Source organism: Pygocentrus nattereri, chromosome 23 (genome assembly GCF_015220715.1).
Source record: "Pygocentrus nattereri isolate fPygNat1 chromosome 23, fPygNat1.pri, whole genome shotgun sequence".
Lineage (NCBI taxonomy): Eukaryota > Metazoa > Chordata > Actinopteri > Characiformes > Serrasalmidae > Pygocentrus > Pygocentrus nattereri.
The window spans coordinates 1,488,480-1,510,242 of NC_051233.1; the positions used below are offsets into that span (position 1 = coordinate 1,488,480).

General features: G+C 42.4%; 1 protein-coding gene across 1 annotated transcript in view; it reads right to left on the minus strand.

Moving 5' to 3' along the window:
- The window catches only part of LOC119262274, a 53,373-nt gene extending 33,579 nt beyond the window's left edge, over window positions 1-19,794 (minus strand). The window contains exon 1 of the mRNA XM_037533679.1: window positions 19,750-19,794. The gene's annotated coding sequence lies outside the window, so the exon portion shown is untranslated. The remainder of the gene's footprint in view (window positions 1-19,749) is intronic.
- Window positions 19,795-21,763: the final 1,969 nt, after the last annotated feature.

A 21,763-nucleotide genomic window follows, 5' to 3' on the forward strand; every position in this document is an offset into this window, starting at 1 on the left:
GTGTCACAGGCGAGTCCACCTGGGAGGAGACCCCGGGGAAGACCCAGGACACGCTGGCGCGACTATATCGCCCAGCTGGCCTGGGAGCGCCTCGGAATCCCCCTTGGAGAGCTGGTGGAAGTGGCTAGGGAAAGGGAGGTCTGGGCTTCATTGCTTAGGAAGCTGCCCCCGCGACCCGAACCCCGGAGAAGCGGAAGATAATGGATGGATGGATGGATGGATATATATATACATATAAAAATATATAAATATAAATGTATTTACCTTGATTTCTTCTTGGATCTTGATATCACCATCCTCCACTCCTTTACTCTTTTTGAAATCAATTAGTTTGGCAGTTGCATTTTTGTCTGTGTAAACAAGAAATTGTCCTAAATGAGTGAGTCGTCATATAATATTATGGTTAACTGGGTTTATAGAAAGAGGGAGATGTACAGTGCATTTCTTCATCAGGTTTTTACTGCATTACTTTCAATAATAAAGAGAACTGTCAGTTGGAGATTATACCACATTTAACCCTTTAAACTCTACAGGTCTGTATGTGGCTCCACAAGCTCTTCATTGTAGTCATTGTTGAATACCTTGTAGTAGTTGTGAATAATCTTAAGTCTTAATATTAGTAACTGAATGAGAAGCCTAGAGGGTTAACTCTGTATAGTAGCACATCATAGGATTTAATATCATAACATGTCATACCCTAGCAAGTACCCTAATAGCACATATGATATAATGTCTTACCCACTAGAACATGCTGAGGTTTAACATCACCGTGAATAATCTTCTTCTCATGAAGGTAAGATAACCCGTGCAGAAAGGTCTTCAGAATTTGTTTCCTTTCCTTTGGGGAGTAATTCTTGATGTTTTTCTCTAGTGTTTGTTCTACAAGCTCCATAACGAGATATGTGAAGCCTGAACAACTAGCACTAAATTTATATTGTATAATGCTGGAGTTATTTAAGTCATGAAGTGTTGTCATTTCATTGATTGATTCTTCAGTCATAGGGCTCTTTTTGATGGCTACTGCAGTGCCATCACCAATCATGCCCGGCAGGATGACTGAGTCACCTGCCCCACAATGTATTATAGAGTTGGGTTCTTCCACGTAATCTATCAGAACAGTAAGTATTAAACGTCCTGTACTGTTTTGAGAAAACAGTTGAACTGTTGAGTGGTGCACCACTTGAACTGAGAGAGGCATGTCGTCATCCATCGCTTATTTGGTTTGTTTTGTTAGTGGCTTCTGCAAAAGAAGAAAAGTGTTCCATTACAAAACGGTTCATATAATCTGCTTTTTGCTTTTATGCATCATTTTTTTATACCACAGGCTTATAACAAGAACGAACTACATACAAGTACAGTGAAATTTTCTATTTCCCAGCGCTGCAGGATAGGCATAACTGATCAGATATATGAATCTGATATTTGAATGTAATTAGACACGGTCGTTCTGATGAGGCGACTGGAGAGATTTTGCATGCATATGCACTGTTACACTAAAAACATCAAATCGAACCACAGCTCGTAGTCATTACAATGTAGACCCATGCTTTTAAACCCCCAGCCGTTTACAATGGTGACACGCCCAAGCCTGTAGTTAGTATGCTGCCACCTGGTGCTGCAGAGGCCTCATGCTGTGATATTGTAGAAAAATGACCTGACCTCCAGAAAAAGGTAGCTAGATAAAGCCCCATCAGATAGTTGTGCTCAGTTGATGATCCAGGCCTACACATCACACTTTCTCACCAACACACTGCTAATACTAACACTGCATTTGATTGTGGTGCCTTTATTAGTTGCATTCAGTGAATAAACATGACTGAGCTTCTCACTACTATGACCATCACCATTACTTATGCTTTTATTGGATTGTATGACGGAGTGCTTCCATCTCAGAATTGGCTAAAAGAGAAATTTCTGCATGAATTTTTCTTGAATAAAAACCTGTTCATCTGACATGACATCTAATAAATAAGAAATAAATATTCACAGCGCATTCAGTAGACAAATTAGCTAATTAGCTAAATTCTCAAATTTAAATGAAAGAAAAATGCAAACATAAAATTAATAAAGGGTTTATTTACAGTTCGTTTAGTACAGCTGACGAACATGCGGTTGAAAACCATGTGTGGGGCCTGCGTGTTCTCTAGTTTCTTAGCAAGGTATCGGTGTGGCGTATGTGAAGGGGGTAGGCTTAAGAAGGAGGGAGAGAGGTTGAGTGGAGGACGCAGTCGAGAGCAGTTGCGTTTTTCTCTCAGACCTGCGGCACTGAGTAGCCGAAGCTGTTGTGTGGATTTTATTAAAAGTGGCTCCACCGAACTCAGTCACCGGGTCCTTCACTCTTCTTTGTTTCCTCGTCCTCACTACTTATCGCCAACCGAACTAACCCACAGCCCCGAGTCTCGGTAAGACCGGGAAGAAGCGAACACTAAGTTTTACACTAACATGAGCCAAAAGCTCATTTCTGTCGTTTAAAGAAATAAATCACCATACATTAGCATGAAGTTCTGGATTTCTGCTTTAATAGTTCTGAAACGTGACCTCGTGATCTGAATTCCAATAATTAATAAAGGGTTTATTTACAGCTCCTTTAGTACAGCTGACGAACATGCGGTTGAAAACCATGTGTGGGGCCTGCGTGTTCTTCGCAGTGGTGCTGACTCACCACGGTGGTGCTAGTGCTAACATGAGCCAAAAGCTCATTTCTGTCGTTTAAAGAAATAAATCACCATACATTAGCATGAAGTTCTGGATTTCTGCTTTAATAGTTCTGAAACGTGACCTCGTGATCTGAATTCCAATAATTAATAAAGGGTTTATTTACAGTTCCTTTTGTACAGCTGATGAACATGCAGTTGAAAATGTGGCCTGTTGTCAGCTGCCATGCTAACTCACCCCACTGCTAACACCGCATTTGGGGCCAACTGAACACACACTGGTTTGAAATGTTTGTTAGTCTAATGCAGATGACAGACACGACTGAGCTTCTCACTATTGTTATTACTATGCTTAGTCACCTTTAATAACAGTATCATCACGGATCTAAAACCCAAGCCACCTGATTGTTTTAACTCCGGTTTGCCACCTGCCGCTGAGAGTAATGCCGCTGAGTTTGAGTTCCGATGGCGAAGCAGTATTTCTGGACAGACCAGCAAAAAACCTGTGAGAACAGTTTTGATGAATCCAAATGAGAATCGAAATCCAAGTCTCTTTGCGGAGCAAATATATGTAATGTTTACAGAATTGAGTATGATGATCCAGTGATCCACAAATGAGCATAATAACGTGAATTCCGAAATGGTGCGAATTTCTTTCTATTCACTGCCACCTCAGAGACAAAGAGTAGAATACAATACATAGAATACAAGAAAAAAGTAGCAACAACAATTCGTGTTGATGAAGGCATAACACTGATATGTCAATAAAGATGTCGTTACCTGTCCGGGCAGGAGTCTTTGTGTATGTGTATTTCCGCGTTGGCGGCTCTTATATAAGAGGTTATGACATACCTCTTACGTAATGACGTGATCTGTGATGGGTGCCTTAAAAAACAACTGTTATTAACTGTGGATACAAGATATACTCTCAAATAAAAAGAAAGAAAGAGACAGTATAAACTCCTCTTAAATTTCTGTATGAATTTCAAGTAAAATATTTTCTTTTTATCTAAATCAAAGTAATAAATGAAAGATCTATCTACAGGCCAATCAGTGCAGGTGATGGATGTGAGAAAACCAATCAAAATTCAGCTTTTTTTTTTCCCCACCCATGTCCCCAAGCTCAGTGGTAGGCTACTTAGAGGGGTAGCTAAGGTAGCTTGGCTATGAAGCTAAGTTAAGTTTTTATACTTTCCATACAGTTCAGTTAGAAAGTAGAGTAGTACAAGGTAAAAGTTCAGCTTAGTGTATCAATGCTGCCAACTCAGCGAGTGATTTCAAATATAGGCCAGTATTAAAAAGAGAAGCAGTTACTTACCCAGCAATACCAGGCCTGTCAACTTTTATACTCATGTTTCAGGGCTAGTATTTACTAAGGATTTTTAATAAGGATGTTTTTTGCTTCTTATTTGCGTGTGGATTCTATTTGCAAGAGGAATGCCATTAATGTTTAACACATACCATTAAAGCCATTTGGGTCGACAACATCTGAATCTGATATATTTTTTTTTTTAGAAATGCAGACATTTTTATTTTAATTTGTCGCATGTATAATGAAGTAAACCAGCCATTAGGGGTGTAAACCAGCCATTAGGGGTGTAAACCGGACATTAGGGGTGTGCTTTGTGTACTTCTGGTGCCGGTCCCAAGCCCGGATAAATGGTGAGGGATGCGTCAGGAAGGGCATCCGGCGTAAAACTTGTGCCAAAACTATCATGCGGATCAGAGATATGATCGCCATACCGGATCGGTTGAGGCCCGGGTTAACCACGACCGCCTCCGGTGCTGTTGACCAGCAGGGTGCCGGTGGAAATTGGACTACTGTAGGTTGAAGACCATCAAAGAGGAGAGAAGGAAGGCGGGTTAGACGGCAGCGAGAGAGAAGGAAAGGCAGGAGTGTGGAGGTTAGAGTAGGGACTCTGAACATGGGGACAATGACTGGTAAAGGCAGAGAGCTTGCAGACATGATGGAGAGAAGGAAGGTAGATATTCTGTGTGTCCAGGAGACCAGATGGAAAGGAAGCAAGGCCAGGAAGATTGGAGGTGGATTCAAACTATCATGGTGTAGAGAGGAAGAGAAATGGAGTAGGGATAATCCTAAAGGAACAGCTTGGGAAAAGTGTTCTGGATGTAAAGAGAGTGTCAGACAGGATCATGAGCCTGAAGTTGGAGGTTGATGGTGTAATTTTGAATGTGGTCAGTTCATATGCACCACAGGTTGGTTGTCAGTTAGAGGAGAAAGAGGAATTTTGGAGTAAGATGGATGAAGTGGTAGATGGTGTCCCTAGAGAGGATAGATTAGTGATTGGTGCAGACTTCAATGGACATGTTGGTGAAGGGAACAGAGGGGATGAAGAGGTGCTGGGTATGTATGGTGTGAAAGACAGGAATGCGGTTGTAGGTCAGATGGTTGTAGATTTTGCAGAGAGAATGGAAATGGCTGTGGTGAACACGTATTTTCAGAAGAGGGAAGAACACAGGGTGACATACAAGAGTGGAGGGAGGTGCACACAGGTGGATTATATCCTTAGCAGGAGATGCCACCTAAAGGAGATTGGAGATTGTAAAGTGGTGCCAGGGGAAAGTGTAGCAAGGCAGCATAGGGTGGTTGTCTGTAGAATGAGATTAGAAACAAAGAAGAGGAAGAGAGTGAAGACAGAGCCAAAGATTAGATGGTGGAAGCTGAAGGAGGAGGATGGTTGCAGGCAGTTCAGGGAAAAATTGCAACAAGCCCTTGGGGGCAGTGAGGAGCTACCTGAGGACTGGGAAACTACAGCTAAGGTGGTGAGAGAAACTGGCAAGAATGTGTTGGGTGTTTCGTCTGGTCAGAGGAAAGAAGACAAGGAAAGTTGGTGGTGGAATGAGGAAGTCCAGGAGAGTATTCAGAAGAAGAAGGCAGCTAAGAAAAAGTGGGATAACCAGAGAGATGAAGGAAGTAGGCAGGAGTGCTGTGAGGCTAGTCGCATAGCGAAAAGAATGGTGGCAAAGGCAAAGGCTCAGGCCTATGATGAGCTGTATTAGAGGCTGGACAGTAAAGAAGGAGTAAAGGACTTGTATCGTTTGGCTAAACAGAGAGATAGAGCTGGAAAGGATGTACAGCAGGTTAGGCTGATAAAGGATAGAGAGGGAAATGTACTAGTGAGTGAACAGAGAGTGATGAGTAGATGGAAGGAGGACTTTGAAGAACTAATGAATGAGGAAAATGAGAGAGAGAGGAGGACATCGGGGGGAGAGATAGTGGATCAGGAAGTGCAGATAATTAGTAAGGTGGAAGTGAGGGCAGCTTTAAAAAGGATGAAGAATGGAAAGGCAGTTGGTCCAGATGACAGACCTGTGGAGGTATGGAGATGTTTAGGAGAGAAGGCAGTGGACTTTTTAACCAGGTTGTCAAATCAAATCAAATCAAATTTATTTGTAGTGCTTTTTACAACGGATGTTGTCACAAAGCAGCTTCACAGAATTTCGGAAAAGACAAAGTTTCAACAGGACTGTAAGGATGTACAGAAACCCCCCGGTGGGCAAGCCAGGGGCAACAGTGGCAAGGAGAACCTCCCTCAGAACTGAGGAAGAAACCTTGGGAGGAACCAGGCTCACCGGGGGGACCCATCCTCCTCTGGTCAAACTACCTACAAGTGATTATATTACAAATATTAATAGCAGTAATATTGGAATTAGGAATAACTAGGAGTTTATGAGAACATCAGTGTAGGGTGGGCAGCTCGTCCAAGGTAGGTGGTGGTAGCTGGGCGTGGGCAGCTGGTCTGAAGTGGGTAGCAGGAGGGCTTGACAGTCAGTCGTCCTTCAGTGTCCAGCCAGACATGTGGGTGATTGTATACTCAGAAAAAGGCAGGGAGAGAGAATTAGTTTTCTTCTATCCGTTTGTACATAAACAGGGAATGTAAACATTTCCAGAGTGTGGCTAACGACTCCGGCAGATCTGACTATGACAGCTTCACTAACAGGAGAGAACCAGAAGGACACACAGACACAGCAGCACTCTGAGACAGTCTGGCATCCCTCCGCTCCACCGTCCACAAACCTGAGTGACCGCGTGCGAGCAGCGGGACGACAGCACCAGCGTCTCAGTTTACTATAATTCCCTGTGTCCATGGACCCCTGGATCTGCTGCCTTTATCTAGGGGGAACATTAGCTTCCAAAAGCTAAACTGAACAAGTGAGTTTTCAGCCTAGTCTTAAAGATTGAGACTGTGTCTGAGTCCCGAACAGTTTCTGGAAGATCATTCCAGAGTTTGGGGGCTTTATAAGAAAAAGCTCTTCCCCCAGCTGCAGCCTTAGGAATTCTGGGAACTATTAATAAGCCAGCACTCTGGGATCTGAGTAGTCGTGATGGCTCGTAATGGGAAACAAGGTCTTGCAGGTACTCAGGAGCGAGACCATGTAGGGCTTTATACGTCAATAAAATAATTTTATAATCAATACGGAATTTAACAGGCAGCCAATGAAGTGATGATAGCGCTGGACTGATATGAAATTCCTGCTCGTGCATCCTGACAGTAGCGCGTTACAGTAGTCTAGCCTGGAAGTAATAAAGGCGTGTACTAGTGTTTCTGCATCACGCAGGGACAGGGCATTTCTGATCTTGGCGATGTTGTGAAGATGTAGAAAAGCTGTTCTAGTGATGCCGCCTGTGTGTTGATCGAGTGATAAATCTGAATCTATTATAACTCCGAGATTTTTAGCTGCTGATCCAGGTGCGGCTGGAAAGTCGGCGAGATTTAAGATTAAATCTGGTGATTTACTTCTTTCTAGTTTTGGACCCAGAAGGAGAACCTCTGTTTTGTTACTGTTTAATAGGAGGAAGTTACGTGACATCCAGCCTTTCACGTCTTTTACACAGTCCTCTATTTTCTTTAACCTGTATTGGTCATCAGGCTTGGCTGATATGTACAGTTGAGTATCGTCTGCATAACAATGAAAGTTTACGCCATGGTTACTTATAACTGTGCCTAACGGTAACATGTATAGTGTAAATAGTAATGGTCCTAATATAGACCCCTGCGGAACTCCAAATCTCACTTTTGAATAACTGGAAGATAAATTGTTTACCCTGACGAACTGATAACGTTCTGATAGGTAAGATCTGAACCATGACAGGGCCGTCCCTGTGTCAAGTAGCACTAAGAGAGATATGTAGCCTTGATCAGAGGCAAGAAGAAGATCATTAGTTATCTTATCTAGAGCGTCTCAGTGTTGTGGTGTGGCCTGAATCCAGACTGAATTTTTCATATATATGGTTCTTGTGTAGATATGAACTAAGTTGTTGGGCCACAGCTTTTTCTAAGATCTTTGATATAAACGGTAAGTTAGAAACAGGCCTGTAATTAGACAAAACGGTGACATCAAGATTTGGTTTCTTGATCAGGGGTTTGATAACTGCTAGTTTAAAAGCTTTGGGTACATGGCCCAGACTAAGGGAGAAGTTTACTATAGTTGAAATAGGGTGTATATATATTATGGAATTGCATCGAGTGTGCAGGTTGTGTGATTTGCAGAAGAGATAATCTTCTCTAGCTCCAGCTGTGGGAGGTGGTAAAAGGCTTTCCAGGCTTTTTTCTACAGCTGTGTTTTGTTCTATATCAGCTACATCAGATGACAGCCAAGCTGGGTTTAATGCTGTGGGTTGAATTTGTCGTCTAATATTTTAAATTTTATTATTAAGAAGTCCATAAAAACTTCACTGGTGAGATTTGCTGGAATTTGTGGTTCAGTACCTGCCTGATTTTTAGTGATTCGGGAAATCACATTAAACAGAACTCTAGGATTATACTTATTATTCTCGATCAGCGAGGCCAGATACGGTGGTGCTTGAAAGTTTGTGAACCCTTTAGAATTTTCTATATTCCTGCAAAAATTTGACCTAAAACCTCAGATTTTCACACAAGTCCTAAAAGTAGATAAAAAGAACCCAGTTAAACAAATGACACAAATATTATACTGGTCATTTGTTTATTGAAGAAAATGATCCAATATTACATATTTGTGAGTGGCAGAAGTCTGTGAATGGGGCAGTGGAGTGTGTGTATTGGATGTCGTAAAGGAGGTGACCTAGAGCCGGGTACGAAACGCCGCTGTACCAATCGGCAGTCCGTGGAGTTACTGCGATGCCACCGGGACGCACAGGTAACTACGGGTGAAGCCCTTCAAGGAAGGGAAGAAAAGAAAGGCAGGAATGTTAAACTAAGGAATGCTGGATCACAGGTGTACGGACTGAGCCTAATTAGTCCGTGGCTCCTCGTCTGGCAACAGGCGGTGCAGGCTGGGCACCTTGCTGCCAGCTTTAACTGTGTTATGTGCAGTTTTTGATTGATTGGATTGGACGTTTAACAGAAAGATCTGTTTGGGTAAAATGACCACCTGTCACTGGACAGTGCAGTGTGAAGTCTCTGAGACGTGCAGCTGCAGATGGACTGGATGTTCTGTCCATTCTGCTGATCTACAGCGCTACACTAACCACAGCTGACATCATTGACAGCTTCACAGTTCTGGGTAGTGTGAACTCACTGGCTTCTCATCGTACATTCTCATCTCTATTCACTGTTTACTTCTGTTCATTTGTAACTAAATCACCAGTATGTAAATAACTCAAGTGAAAAGATGTGTGCCCAAGTGTAGTCGCACCATTTACGGCATTTTGCAGACGCTCTTACCCAAAGCGAAGGCGGTGTTAGGAGTCTTGCCCAAGGACTTTTATTGGTATAGTGTTTGTTGCGTGCCCAGGCAGGAATTGAACCCCAGTCTACAGCATAGAAAGCAGATGTGTTGCCCACTACACCAACCAACCACCACCACACCTTAAGCAAGTCCTACAATACATAAAAAATCTATATTAAAACCCTCCAAATGATTAGTTTTGAGGTTGTTTTGGTTTAAGATGTGGGGATGACACATATGATATGAAGCTATGATTGACAGCTCCTCCTGCCAGTAAAAATACTCAAGGAAGCTTTTGAAATGATCGTTTTGGTTATTATGTTATATAGAACATCAAGAGAGTCAACACCTGTAACACTTGTATCTATGACTCCACTGTGCTTGTAGGTCCACTCCCTACATGGACGTCTGGTTCCTATCACTACCACTGTAAATGGTTCTGCTAATAGAGCAGAAACAGACAGCAGTGAACCAGCAGCCGTGTTCTAATTTACTACGAGGCACAGGAAGAGATGCTCCTCTGCAGCCTCATTGGCTGAAGGGCTTCCTTCATTAGCATAAATGTAAAAATACTCTGCATTGTTGAAGTTCAGCAGATTGAACACTGTCTGCTGGTTTTTTGTGAAGCTTCAGGGGCTCAAACTCTGAACAGCTGCAGTGAACTAAGCAAACGAACACGTTAGTTACAGGTTCAGCCTGACAATATAAACCCTGTTAACGTATACAGGGTGTCCCAAAACACTCGAGTTTCTGAGGAACTGCATGTCGTAGGCCAACCTAATTAAATAGGCTTCATGTTGAACGAGTTCCCTCAAGAACATTCAGAGGAATGTAGACTTTATAACCAATTTCACGGCTTCACCAATGTCCAATAAGGGCACCACCTGTCGTCCAGATCCCTTTGCTCCGCACTGACGGCCTTCCTCTTTAAATTTTTTGTGCCGTGTCCAAATCTGCTTCCCAGTCGGTGCGTTTTTATTGCATTTTCTGCTCTTGTTAGACTGTGTTCAAGAATTTCCTAACACACAAAATGCCTTTTCATGTCTAGTGAACCTGAAATAAACATTCAAAATGATTCTTGGCTAGTTTTTACACACTTTGTTAAAATTTGAGATCATTTGAGGGAGAATTGGCTGTTATTAGGCTACAAAATGATGTTTGGGACACGCTCTACTATAAACACCTGAACAGAAATAATTCTATTGCTTTATATTAGCATGGAATTAAATTTTCAGGTATCTTTATTTTGCAGGTTTTTATTTAGATTTTTATTTGACTTGATTCTAAAACAGCAGTTTTGCTAATTATAGCCATGAAGAATGAAAAGTACATCTCAAATGTTCTTATTTATTCTTTTATTCTATTGCGGTCAATGTTGGCGTGTTAATAAAGTGATAACATTAACATCATTAATGTTTCTTTAAGGTCTGTAATATTTCCGGCTGAATCCAGCTGCAGTGCTGTATGTCAGTCTGACTGTGGATCTCATTCACATACAGCTTTACGACTTTTAAAGCAAAACCTTCAGCTTCTTCAGCCGACCACGCTGGACAAACCTACCAGCAGCAAACCGACAAAAGCAGAAGCAGCAGCTCCAGTTCCCCTCAAGACTCTCCGCAAGAAGCTGAATAAACAAGAGCGAGAGGTTTCGGAGGAACTGAACCACTGACTGCATGTATTATACATACACTCACTAACTGTATATGATACATAACGCTGTTGTCAGAACAAAATCTTGTATCTCCAAAATGACAATTTTACAGGAGAAGGAAAACCGCACTTTACTTTCAATGCAAGTCAATGGAACCAGACGTCTTTCCAAGTCATTTTAGGCCATTTCTTTTGGTCCGCTCATTATAAAATTTACACAGAATGTAAAGGGCAGCAGAAGTTTTCAAATTATGTCAGAAACTGAAAAATGTCAAAACTGGAGATACAAGGTTTTGTTCCGAAAACAGCGATATATATGATATATACACTCATTGACGGTATATATCTATATATACTGCATATACACAACCTCATTTCCTAAAAAGCTGTGACACTGTGCAAAATGTAAACAAAAACAAAATACAATGATGTGCAAATCATTTAAACTCTATATTATAAGGGCCCAGCTTGCCTGAGGCACCACAAGCACAGCAAACTACAATTCCCAGAAGCCCTTGGGCTTATTAGGCCCAACCTGGCACACCTGTGGACTCCTCTACTTAAGGCCGTGGCAAATAGCAGCCTTTTGTCACACCTCTGTAGAGTAGTGACTGGTATGGGACTTACCCCAGGTGGGTATTTAGACTAAAAGAAAACGAAAAGAAAAGAGAGCTGGAAAAACCAAGAGAGAGACAATGTCCCCAAAACTGCTAAAAAGCCCAAAAAGAAGAAGGCTTAAAAAAGGGACGGCTCCAAGCCAAACAGGCGAAACATAAAGCTGACCTACCTTTCATGATCACACCTCGGATCACCAATCAGTACAGCGGCGGTTCTCTGAGCTGCTTCAACCCCAACATGCAGATCACTAAACTCTCTCTCCTTCACCTCAATGTATTCATGTAGCCTCCTAAACTCCTCAGGACCAAACCGCAGATCATGTTCTCCATAACGTTCATACTCCATAAGCTCCATTCAGAAGCTGGGCGTCGTGTGAGGCTGTAGCTCTTCTCTCCAGTCTAATAGACGGTGACGTCATTTTAAACCCTTATAATAAAAGAAGCTGAACTCAGTTTGTTTTTCTACTGAAAGTCGACCCGTTTTTTCCCCAAATCTGGGCTCTAAACTATAAACAGACGGCGTCTCTTCAGTGATCTGCTCTGGAAACATCACTTTTAGAGAACAACACAAAGAGCGGCGCAGATTTTTGGCTCTCAGCAGTGAATTGTGAGCGTATAGGAATGTGATCATAAAAGCATTTAAAACAAATAAAATCATTTATATTTATTTCATGCTGTTACTGAATAATTCGCCTTGCGATTTGGACATGAAAATTCAGTTGGACAAACCAAAACATGCCCTGGGTGTGACGCATGCAGCCAGTCCTCAAACAGACAAGAACTGCATTCCCCAGAATCCTTTGGGGAATCACGAGGTGGAGCCATTTCCCTCACTCCTACTTCTAGACTCTAACTCTGCAAAGTCACAACTCCTGAAAGGTCCCAGTCATCCCATCATCGTTCAAGATAGTCAGTTAGTATTCAGGCGATCTCCAGCTGTGTATCTGTCAGATGATTGGTTAGTCTAGGATATAAACCCAGGCTTTAGCTTGTACTAGTCAAAGTATTGTTTCATCCTTGTGAGACTACTGAGCGGTTTTTCCTTATGACACATCGTGTTTTTGACCTTCTGCCTGTTTTCTCCTGGACTGTGTTTGGATTTGCCCTTTTGTACTTCTGCCTGGTTTGTTGGACTCCTGGTTTTGACCCATCGCTTGTTTTGTGGACTCTGCTCTGATTTGCCCTTGTTTATGGTCTCCATTCTCACTCTGCTGTGTTTACTGGAACTGACCCCTGCCTGAATCCCGACTATTCTCTGCATCCCTGATTTCTACAAGTAAAGCTTCACTTGTTTTCAAACCGCAAGCGTCTGCTTTGCACGTTACACTGGAGAATAAGAGGTTAAGACCTTCTCCCTCTCATGGGTTTTCCTCTCTGCACTCCCGTATCACATATGTAGTTGAAAATGGTACAAACACAACATATCAAGCTGGTAAATTCATGACTGGGTATAAAGAGCATCTCAGGGAGGCGGAGTCTTTCAGAAGTAAAGAGGAGGAGGGTCACCACTCTGTGAAAGACTGGACCATCAAATAGAGCAACAACTCAAGAAGAACGTTTCTCAACATAAAACAGCAAAGAGCTTCTGCTTTCCATCGTCTACGGTGCAGAATATCATTAAAGACTCAGAGAATCTGGAGAAATCTCTGTCTGTGAGGGACGAGGCTGAACACCAGTATCTGCTGGCCGTGATCTTTGGGCCCTCAGGCAGCACTGCATTAAAAACAGACATGATTCTGTAGTGGAAATCACTGCATGGACTCAGAAACACTTCTGAAAACCACTGACTGTGAACACAGTTCATCACTGCATCCACAAACGCTGTTAAACTCTAAAACACAAAGAAGAACCCAAATATAAACAGGATCCAGAAACGCTGCCACCTTCTCTGGGCCTGAGCTCATCTTTTTCATCTGAGCTCGTCTTTTTCAGGGACGGCCTTGATTATTTCAGCAAGACAACGTCAAACTACATTCTGCATGTATTACAGCAGCATTGCTCTGTATTAAGAGTTACTAAACTGACCTGCCTGCAGTCCAGACCTGAACCACTTTTTCATGAAAAAGGCTTCAGTTTCCTAGAGAACATAAAGATTTGTCTTTAGTAACAGCCAAGACACCACAGATCACACAAAGTCAGATTTATTCAGGTAAAAGCTCATTGGTACAAAATCAACTGATGTGGAGGAAAAATCAGCTTCCACAGGAATGAAGATCAAATTCTAATCAAAAGTTTTGTGACAACCTCTACAAAAGCAGATCTTCTGGAAGCAGCTTTGGAAACAGGTTATTTACATTGACATTCAGATTACGGTAACACAGAACTGTGAATCTCAGAGACCCCTGTCATTAATTTCCAAGAGTCATTAAGTACAAGTTCATTTGTTTTGCATCAGGAAAGTAACAAACTTTTTATTACAGCTTCTATACTGGCGTTCTTAAACCAATGGACTGACCACCCCACAGTCCAGACCTCAGCATCACTGAATGTGTTTGATTTACTTTAGAAAATGACCAGCTGAAGACTGAACTTTGGAGGTTTTCACAGTCCTGAACATGGTCAGATCTGCACAAACTCAGAGGAGGTTCAGAAGTACAGTAAAGCCAGAACAGAGTGTAATAATATAGATCTTCACAGAGAGAACAGACAGTGCAGAGGACGCAGGGATCTCATGCTCAGGTGCTGCTGTGTAGTCATACTGCCATATCACTAAAACAACCAGGATGATTCTCATGATTAATGTATATAACGTAAATGTCGTTGTCTGATTTCACACACCCAGCCCTGCATTCCCTCTGCGTTTCCTTGGGTTTCTTCATCTGGTGGACAATGACGGAAGGTCTCATTCAAGTGTCCAGTCGTATCACTATCCTGAAGATAAAACATGCACAGTTTACTAGAAAATGTCATTTCACTTTTTACTATCCTCACATATGTTTACATTAATGTCCTCAATTTAATTTGTTTTCTCATCTGGTGTGAATCAGCCAGTTAGATCACATCACTGGATGTCCTGTGGTGAAACTAATCGAGCTGATCAGGGCTTCAGTCCTCAACACTACATCTGTCATCAATGAGGTCAATAATATCTCACCATATTCACCCACAGCTTCCTCCCGTTTGCCTGAGACAGAATCCAGAGCTGTAAACACAAACACACATAGCAGTGTTTTAGTTAGAAGCCTCTCTACTCAGTCTGAGGGGCCCCAAGCCGCTCCCAGGCCAACTTGGAGATATAATCCCTCCAGATCAAATGCCCGAGCCACCTCAGCTCTTTCCTTTCAGTGGGGAGGAGTAGCGGCTCTACTCCGAGCTCCTCCCGGAAGGCCGAGCTCCTCACCCTATCAAATAGTGTAGCTGCCACCGTACGAAGAGGCTCATTTCCGCCGCTTGTATTCACGATCTCATTCTTGCAGTCATTACCCACAGCTCATGACCACAGGTGAGGGTCAGGATGTAGACCAACTGGTAAACAGAGAGCTTTGCCTTATGGCTCAACTCCCTCTTCACCACTACAGTCCGGTACAGTGACCGCATTACTGCTGCCGCCTGTCCCAGCCTGCGGCCGATCTCACCATCCCTCTTCCCATCACTCATCAACAAGACCCCCAGATACTTGAACTCCTCCACTTGGGGCAAGTACTTTCCCCTTACTTGGGGTGGGCATGCCATCTTTTTCCAGGACAAGACCATGGAGGTGCTGATCTGCATACCAACTGCTTCACAAGTTGGATGCAAACAGCTGGAACTAAGGGGCCGAGCCCAACTCCTGAAAAACACCCCCACACCATGATCCCCCCCTCCACCAAACTTTACACTCAGCACAATGCAGTCAGACAAGTACCGTCTCCTGGCAACTGCCAAACCCAGACTCGTCCATCGGATTTCCAGACGGAGAAGCGTGATTGGTCACTCCAGAGAACACGTCTCCACTGCTCTAGAGTCCAGTGGCGGCGCTTTACTCCACTGCATTCCACGCTTTGCACTGCGCTTGGTGATGTAAGGCTTGGATGCAGCTGCTCGGCCATGGAAACCCATTCCATGAAGCTCTCTATGCTGTTCTTGGTTTTATACACCTGTGGCCATGGAAGTGGTTGGAACACCTGAATTCATTGATTTGGATGGGCGACTGAATACTTTTGGAAATATAGTGTATCTGGAAATGCATTAACTTATGTTGTCAGTGCTCTCATAATATGGAAATTAGACATCGACTAGATTTAAGAATTCACTTGCCTCGTGATCAGGATTTGCAGCCCAAAATCCAGGGCCAAAACTATCGCTGCCTGAAGTGGTGGCAATTTCGGAGTTTCTATCTTCACAGAACTTCAGGGCCTCGCTGCAGTTCCCATCAGCCTCCCAGAACAGATAAAACACACCTTGGTGGAGACGCCACAGCTCCTCTCTCTCACTGTCCTCACCTAAAACTCACACAGACACACACAGATCATCTGACATGCAGAAGAAAAAGTCTGAGGAGCTTGTTTAGTCTCTTTGTCCTCATCTGACTGTTTTACAGATCTGCTGCTTCACTTCAACGCTTTTACTGCTTCATTCTACAGGTAGATAAACTGGTGAAGCTCTGCAGAATCCAGAAGAATTATTAGTGCATTTATTGTCAACATCTCTTTCTATTATTGAAAGTGATTCCAAACTTCTGGGCACAAATAAAAGATAAAATCTTTTAGAACTTTGACATTTTATCTCATGGTTTTACCACCAATGGGTTAAATTTAAAAAAAAGGCTGTGATGAGAACTCAAGTTTGAATGTTGAAAAGAATCGTGTGTGTGTGTGTGTGTGTGTGTGTGTGTGTGTGTGTGTGTGTGTGGCTCACCAGAGGCTTTCATTTCCTTTACGTCAGCACTTTGTGGTTCTGGCTTGTTCACTTCAGCACTTTGTAATTGATTTGCAGCTACATAAAAAAAAAGCAAGGTATAATTACACACATCAAAGCACCAGGACATTTTTTTTACTTCTTTCTAAATAAATATAGAAAATAAAATGACTTCATTAATTTTCAACATTAAATATTCCTGAGAAAAATGTCTGGCTCATTAAAGGTTGGTCATTAGGAAAACAATTCCTTTGATTTTAGCACAGCTGGATATTAGGATTCTTTAAGAAGAAGAAACTTTTCAAAACAATGCTATTCTGAAACATCAGTACTGTTGAAAATCCAGCAAAATCCCCCACAACTCATCCTGGTGAGCTCACTTTAGCACACAGCTCGACGCACAAACAATATCTCTATGAATTTTAGATATTTTCCTATTAATCTGTTTTCTGATGCTCTTTAAACATCAGTGATCTGTGAAGATGATGTTTTATTTGGTCCATCAGAAGGTTTTAAAACATTTAATCTAGAAAACACTGTTGATATGAACATGCATTCTGAGGGCTAATAAAGTAAAGATTTGGCTTTACTAAACTTTCAGCTAAAGTTTCCTTTATCATGTAAACAAGAGGTGCAAACTCAAGTACTAGATCATTTATTTTAAACTGGCTCAATGTTCTGTTAACTAAACTGTACAATAGGTTTTAGATATTAAACAGATAAAGGATGTAAAATTAGTAAATCAGAAATTCCTCCATTTAGCCAGTAAGTGGAAGTGGTAAGAACCCACTAGAACCACTGGAAGAATCTCTGCCTTTTCTTTTGGCTTATGGATGATGATGATAATCAGTTATGTCAAAACAGATATCAGTCATTGCTGTTGGAACAAAATCTTGTATCTCCAAAACCGTAACTTTTACAGCATAAGGAAAAAAACTACTTCTAATGTAAGTCAATGGAACCAGAATTTTTTCTGAGGCATTTTAAGACGTTTCTTTTGGTCCATTCATCATGAAATTTATCTATAGTCATGGCCAAAAGTTTTGAGAATGACACAAATATTATATTTTCACATGATCTGCTGCCCTCTGGTTTTTATGTGTGTTTGTCAGATGTTTCTATCACATACAGAAATATAATTGCAATCATATTATGAGTAACAAAAGCTTTTATTGACCGTTAGAATGAGTTAATGCAGCAAGTCAATATTTGCAGTGTTGACCCTTCTTATTCAGGACCTCTGCAATTCTCCCTGGCATGACCTCAATCAACTTCTGGACCAAATCCTGACTGATAGCAGTCCATTCTTGCACAATCAATGCTTGCATTTTGTCAGAATTTGTAGGTTTTTGTTTGTCCACCCGTCTCTTGATGATTGACCACAAGTTCTAAATGGGACTAAGATCTGGGGAGTTTCCAGGCCATGGACCCAAAATCTCTATGTTTTGTTCCCTGAGCCATTTAGTTATCACCTTTGCTTTATGGCCAGGTGCTCCATCATGCTGGAAAAGGCATTGTTGATCACCAAACTGCTCTTGGATGGTTGGGAGAAGATGCTCTTGGACGACATTCTGGTACCATTCTTTATTCATGGCTGTGTTTTTAGGCAAGACTGCGAGAGAGCCGATTCCCTTGGCTGAGAAGCAACCCCACACATGAATGGTTTCAGGATGCTTTACAGTTGGCATGAGACAAGACTGGTGGTAGCGCTCACCTCGTCTTCTCCAAACAAGCTGTTTTCCAGATGTCCCAAACAATCGGAAAGGGGATTCATCAGAGGAAATGACTTTACCCCAGTCCTCAGCAGTCCACTCCCTGTACCTTTTGCAGAATATCAGTCTGTCCCTGATGTTTTTTCTGGAGAGAAGTGGCTTCTTTGCTGCCCTCCTTGAGACCAGGCCTTGCTCCAAGAGTCTCCGCCTCACAGTGCGTGCAGATGCACTCACACCTGCCTGCTGCCATTCCTGAGCAAGCTCTGCACTGCTGGTAGCCCGATCCCGTAGCTGAAACACTTTTAAGAGACGGTCCTGGCGCTTGCTGGTCTTTCTTGGGCGCCCTGGAGGCTTTTTGGCAACAATGGAACCTCCTCTCCTTGAAGTTCTTGATGATGCGATAGACTGTTGACTGAGGTGCAGTCTTTCTAGCTGCGATACTCTTCCCTGTTAGGCCATTTTTGTGCAGTGCAATGATGACTGCACGTGTTTCTTTAGAGATAACCATGGTTAACAGAAGAGAAACGATGATGCCAAGCACCAGCCTCCTTTTAAAGTGTCCAGTGGTGTCATTCTTACTTAATCATGACAGATTGATCTCCAGCCCTGTCCTCATCAACACCCACACCTGTGTTAATGGAGCAATCACTGAAACGATGTTAGCTGGTCCTTTTAAGGCAGGGCTGCAGTGAAGTTGAAATGTGTTTTGGGGGATAAAGTTCATTTTCTAGGCAAATATTGACTTTGCAATTAATTGCTGTTAAGCTGATCACTCTTGATGACATTCTGGAGTATATGCAAATTGCCATTATAAAAACTGAAGCAGTAGACTTTGTAAAAATTAATATTTGTATCATTCTCAAAACTTTTGGCCATGTAAATGTAAAGACTGACAGAAATGTCCAAATTATGGCAAAAACTGAAAAATGGAAAACAATGGAGACATTAGGTTTTGGTTTCGACTGGATGCCGTACAATACTGCTTAAACTGCATGAACGTCTGTGACATGATCTATGCAAATGAATCAATATAGTGACTGTACCTATTCAGATTGAAATGGAATCTGTCCAATAAACCGTGTAGAAAAATAAAGACATCTGCATAATTTCAGCACAAATTTTAGGATTGTACCAACAGAAATGCTCCAAACTCACTTGGAATAAAAGCTCTTCACACTGACCTCGTGACAAAAATGTGAATATAGTTTAACTCACTGGAGATTCCGTTCAATATCAGGATGACGATCAATAGCAGAGTGTTGAAGATCATCAGCACAGTCTTTATCCTGCAGCTCCTCACTGGCTCTGTTAGAGATGGACAGAGGAAACGTCCAGCAGCTCATCAGTGACTGTGAGACTGATTTTAATGCTAATTCTCTGCTGGGTCGACGGTTCTGTGGGTTCTCACCGTGTGTTGGGTTTGGGTTCTTCACTGGAGGAGGCTGGTGGAGAGTCTGGTACACGTCCTCCGTCTTCACGCGCTCCAACTCCATCCTGCTCCCCGACGGCGCGTCCTCATAAACATTCATCTACAGCACAAACGTCCCACCTGTCTGTTATCAGTGAAGTCAGTCAGGCTGCAGTACAGAGTAATGATAGGGTACCAACCTTTCAGCGTTAACTGACCACGGAGTGCCGGACCGTCCTCTGCTGTCTGTGGAGAGACAGAATGAGGAACACAAGTTATTTTTCGACAGCTTTTCTCAACAGCCAATGAGAGTCATTGTGGTTAGAACCTCTGTGTTCTAACCACCCGTTTCATGTCATTGAATGTGCTCTGGTGTTCCAGCCTGGACGCTGAGAACTTGGCTCTAACTGGAAACACATTGAAAACATCAAGATTTTGCAAGCACTTGCTTCAGTGATGGGTCCACCATGGTCTTCACCAGGGGCTTCATCAACTTATCCTGAAACCAGTTGTTTGTAAACCCCCTGACTGTGTGCAGAGCCCCCTGCTGGTTAGTTATTGCTAGTAAGCTTATTATGAGATGCACAAACTCCAAATAATAGTCAGCAATTTCAGTGTAAGTGATGGAATGACTGGCATCTAAGGTCTCTGTGGAAAATGGACACTGTTGAGAATTTTTTAGGTAGAGAATTTACTTAGAACACATGATTTAAAATACTAGTTAAAGCAACATTCATAAGTTAGTGTTAAGATTAACAGTTCATGTGTCAGATATGTTAATAGATTAAAAGGAGACTGTAGGTCAGTTTATTTGGGAATATACATAGCAAATGGACTTGAAATGGACTTCATTACCCACAGGACATTGCGCATGTTACGTTATACACACAGTGATTCTTGAGGGGCGGCGCTATTTTTTCTGTTGTTAAGGATGCAGACATTTCAGGCCAACCTCCCGCTGTAAATATGTTAATTTTTTTTTCAGTAAACAGTTGAAACGGAATGACGTCTCACTTCATTACAAAGCGCTTTGACCCTTTAAGTTGGTGGTCTGTGCAGTTTGGGGACAGTGGAGGGATTTGTTTTCCAGTGTAAGCATCCTGGTACATTCACATTACAAGCCTCATTGCTCAAATCTGATCTCTGACATGATGGTTCGCTCTTGTTTAGGTCAGTGACTCAAATCGGTCATTAATGTGGTGAACCGGCTCCTGAACTGACCCTCATGAGCTCCTCCTACTCAGTGACGTCACGTGACTGAATCCCTGCATCATCAGCACAAACTAACGAGCAGAACGAGCTTCGCTGAGAAGATCATTAACTCTGATCAGCTCTCAGCTTCATTATTAGAGCCAGACGGAGGAGAAAAAGGTGAGATGAGCTGCTTTTCCACCATTGACAGGCTGTGACGTCTGTTCGGCGCTGCTGCCATGATAACGCTGAATGATGGAGCAGTGCAGTGGATTAAAAAGTCTATGAATTTCGATCTGAGCGTCACATTAAGGTCACATGACCACAAATCGGATACGTATCCGATCTAGGACCACAAAGTGACTTGGATTTGCAAGGATCAGATTTGTGTCCACACAGCCCTGAAAACACCAGATCTTAGTCCAGTTAGGGCAAAAAATCAGATTTGCTTGACTTCAGCCTGGAAATGTGAACGTAGCCTTAAAGTGGTGTGGCTGCTGCACTCAAAGCTTCAAGTCTGTTTTTTTTCCACCATGTCATGAATACAAACCCTGCTCATCATGCTGCTTTCAAAATGGGTTTGAAGCGGATTAACAGAGAAATAGTTTGTCGTGATGGGTGGTGTTGTGCACTCATAGTAATAGTGACCCTACTGTTCAAACCAGTGAGCTATGCTGAATGGGCAATATGCTGTGGTCATGTGATCAGGCTGGCTGTATGTTGTTGGAACTGTGGGGAGCTGTACACAGAGTGGTGTTTACACCAATGAGCACTAACTCAATGTCAGAAGGTGCACATGGTGTCTAATCCTGTAAAACGTTTAGCCAACAGAGACTTAATTCCCATTGATAGTGTAATTTCTTTATAAAATTCAACGTTTATTTTGTTTGTTTTTCGGTGTTTGAAGCTGAAAAGGAGGGTAGTAAACATTTGTTAGACCTCAGTAGGATGATTGGATGAATCCTTGGACCGGATTGCTGCCATCGCATACCGTCACGTGTCCACTGAGTCTTACCCTGGATC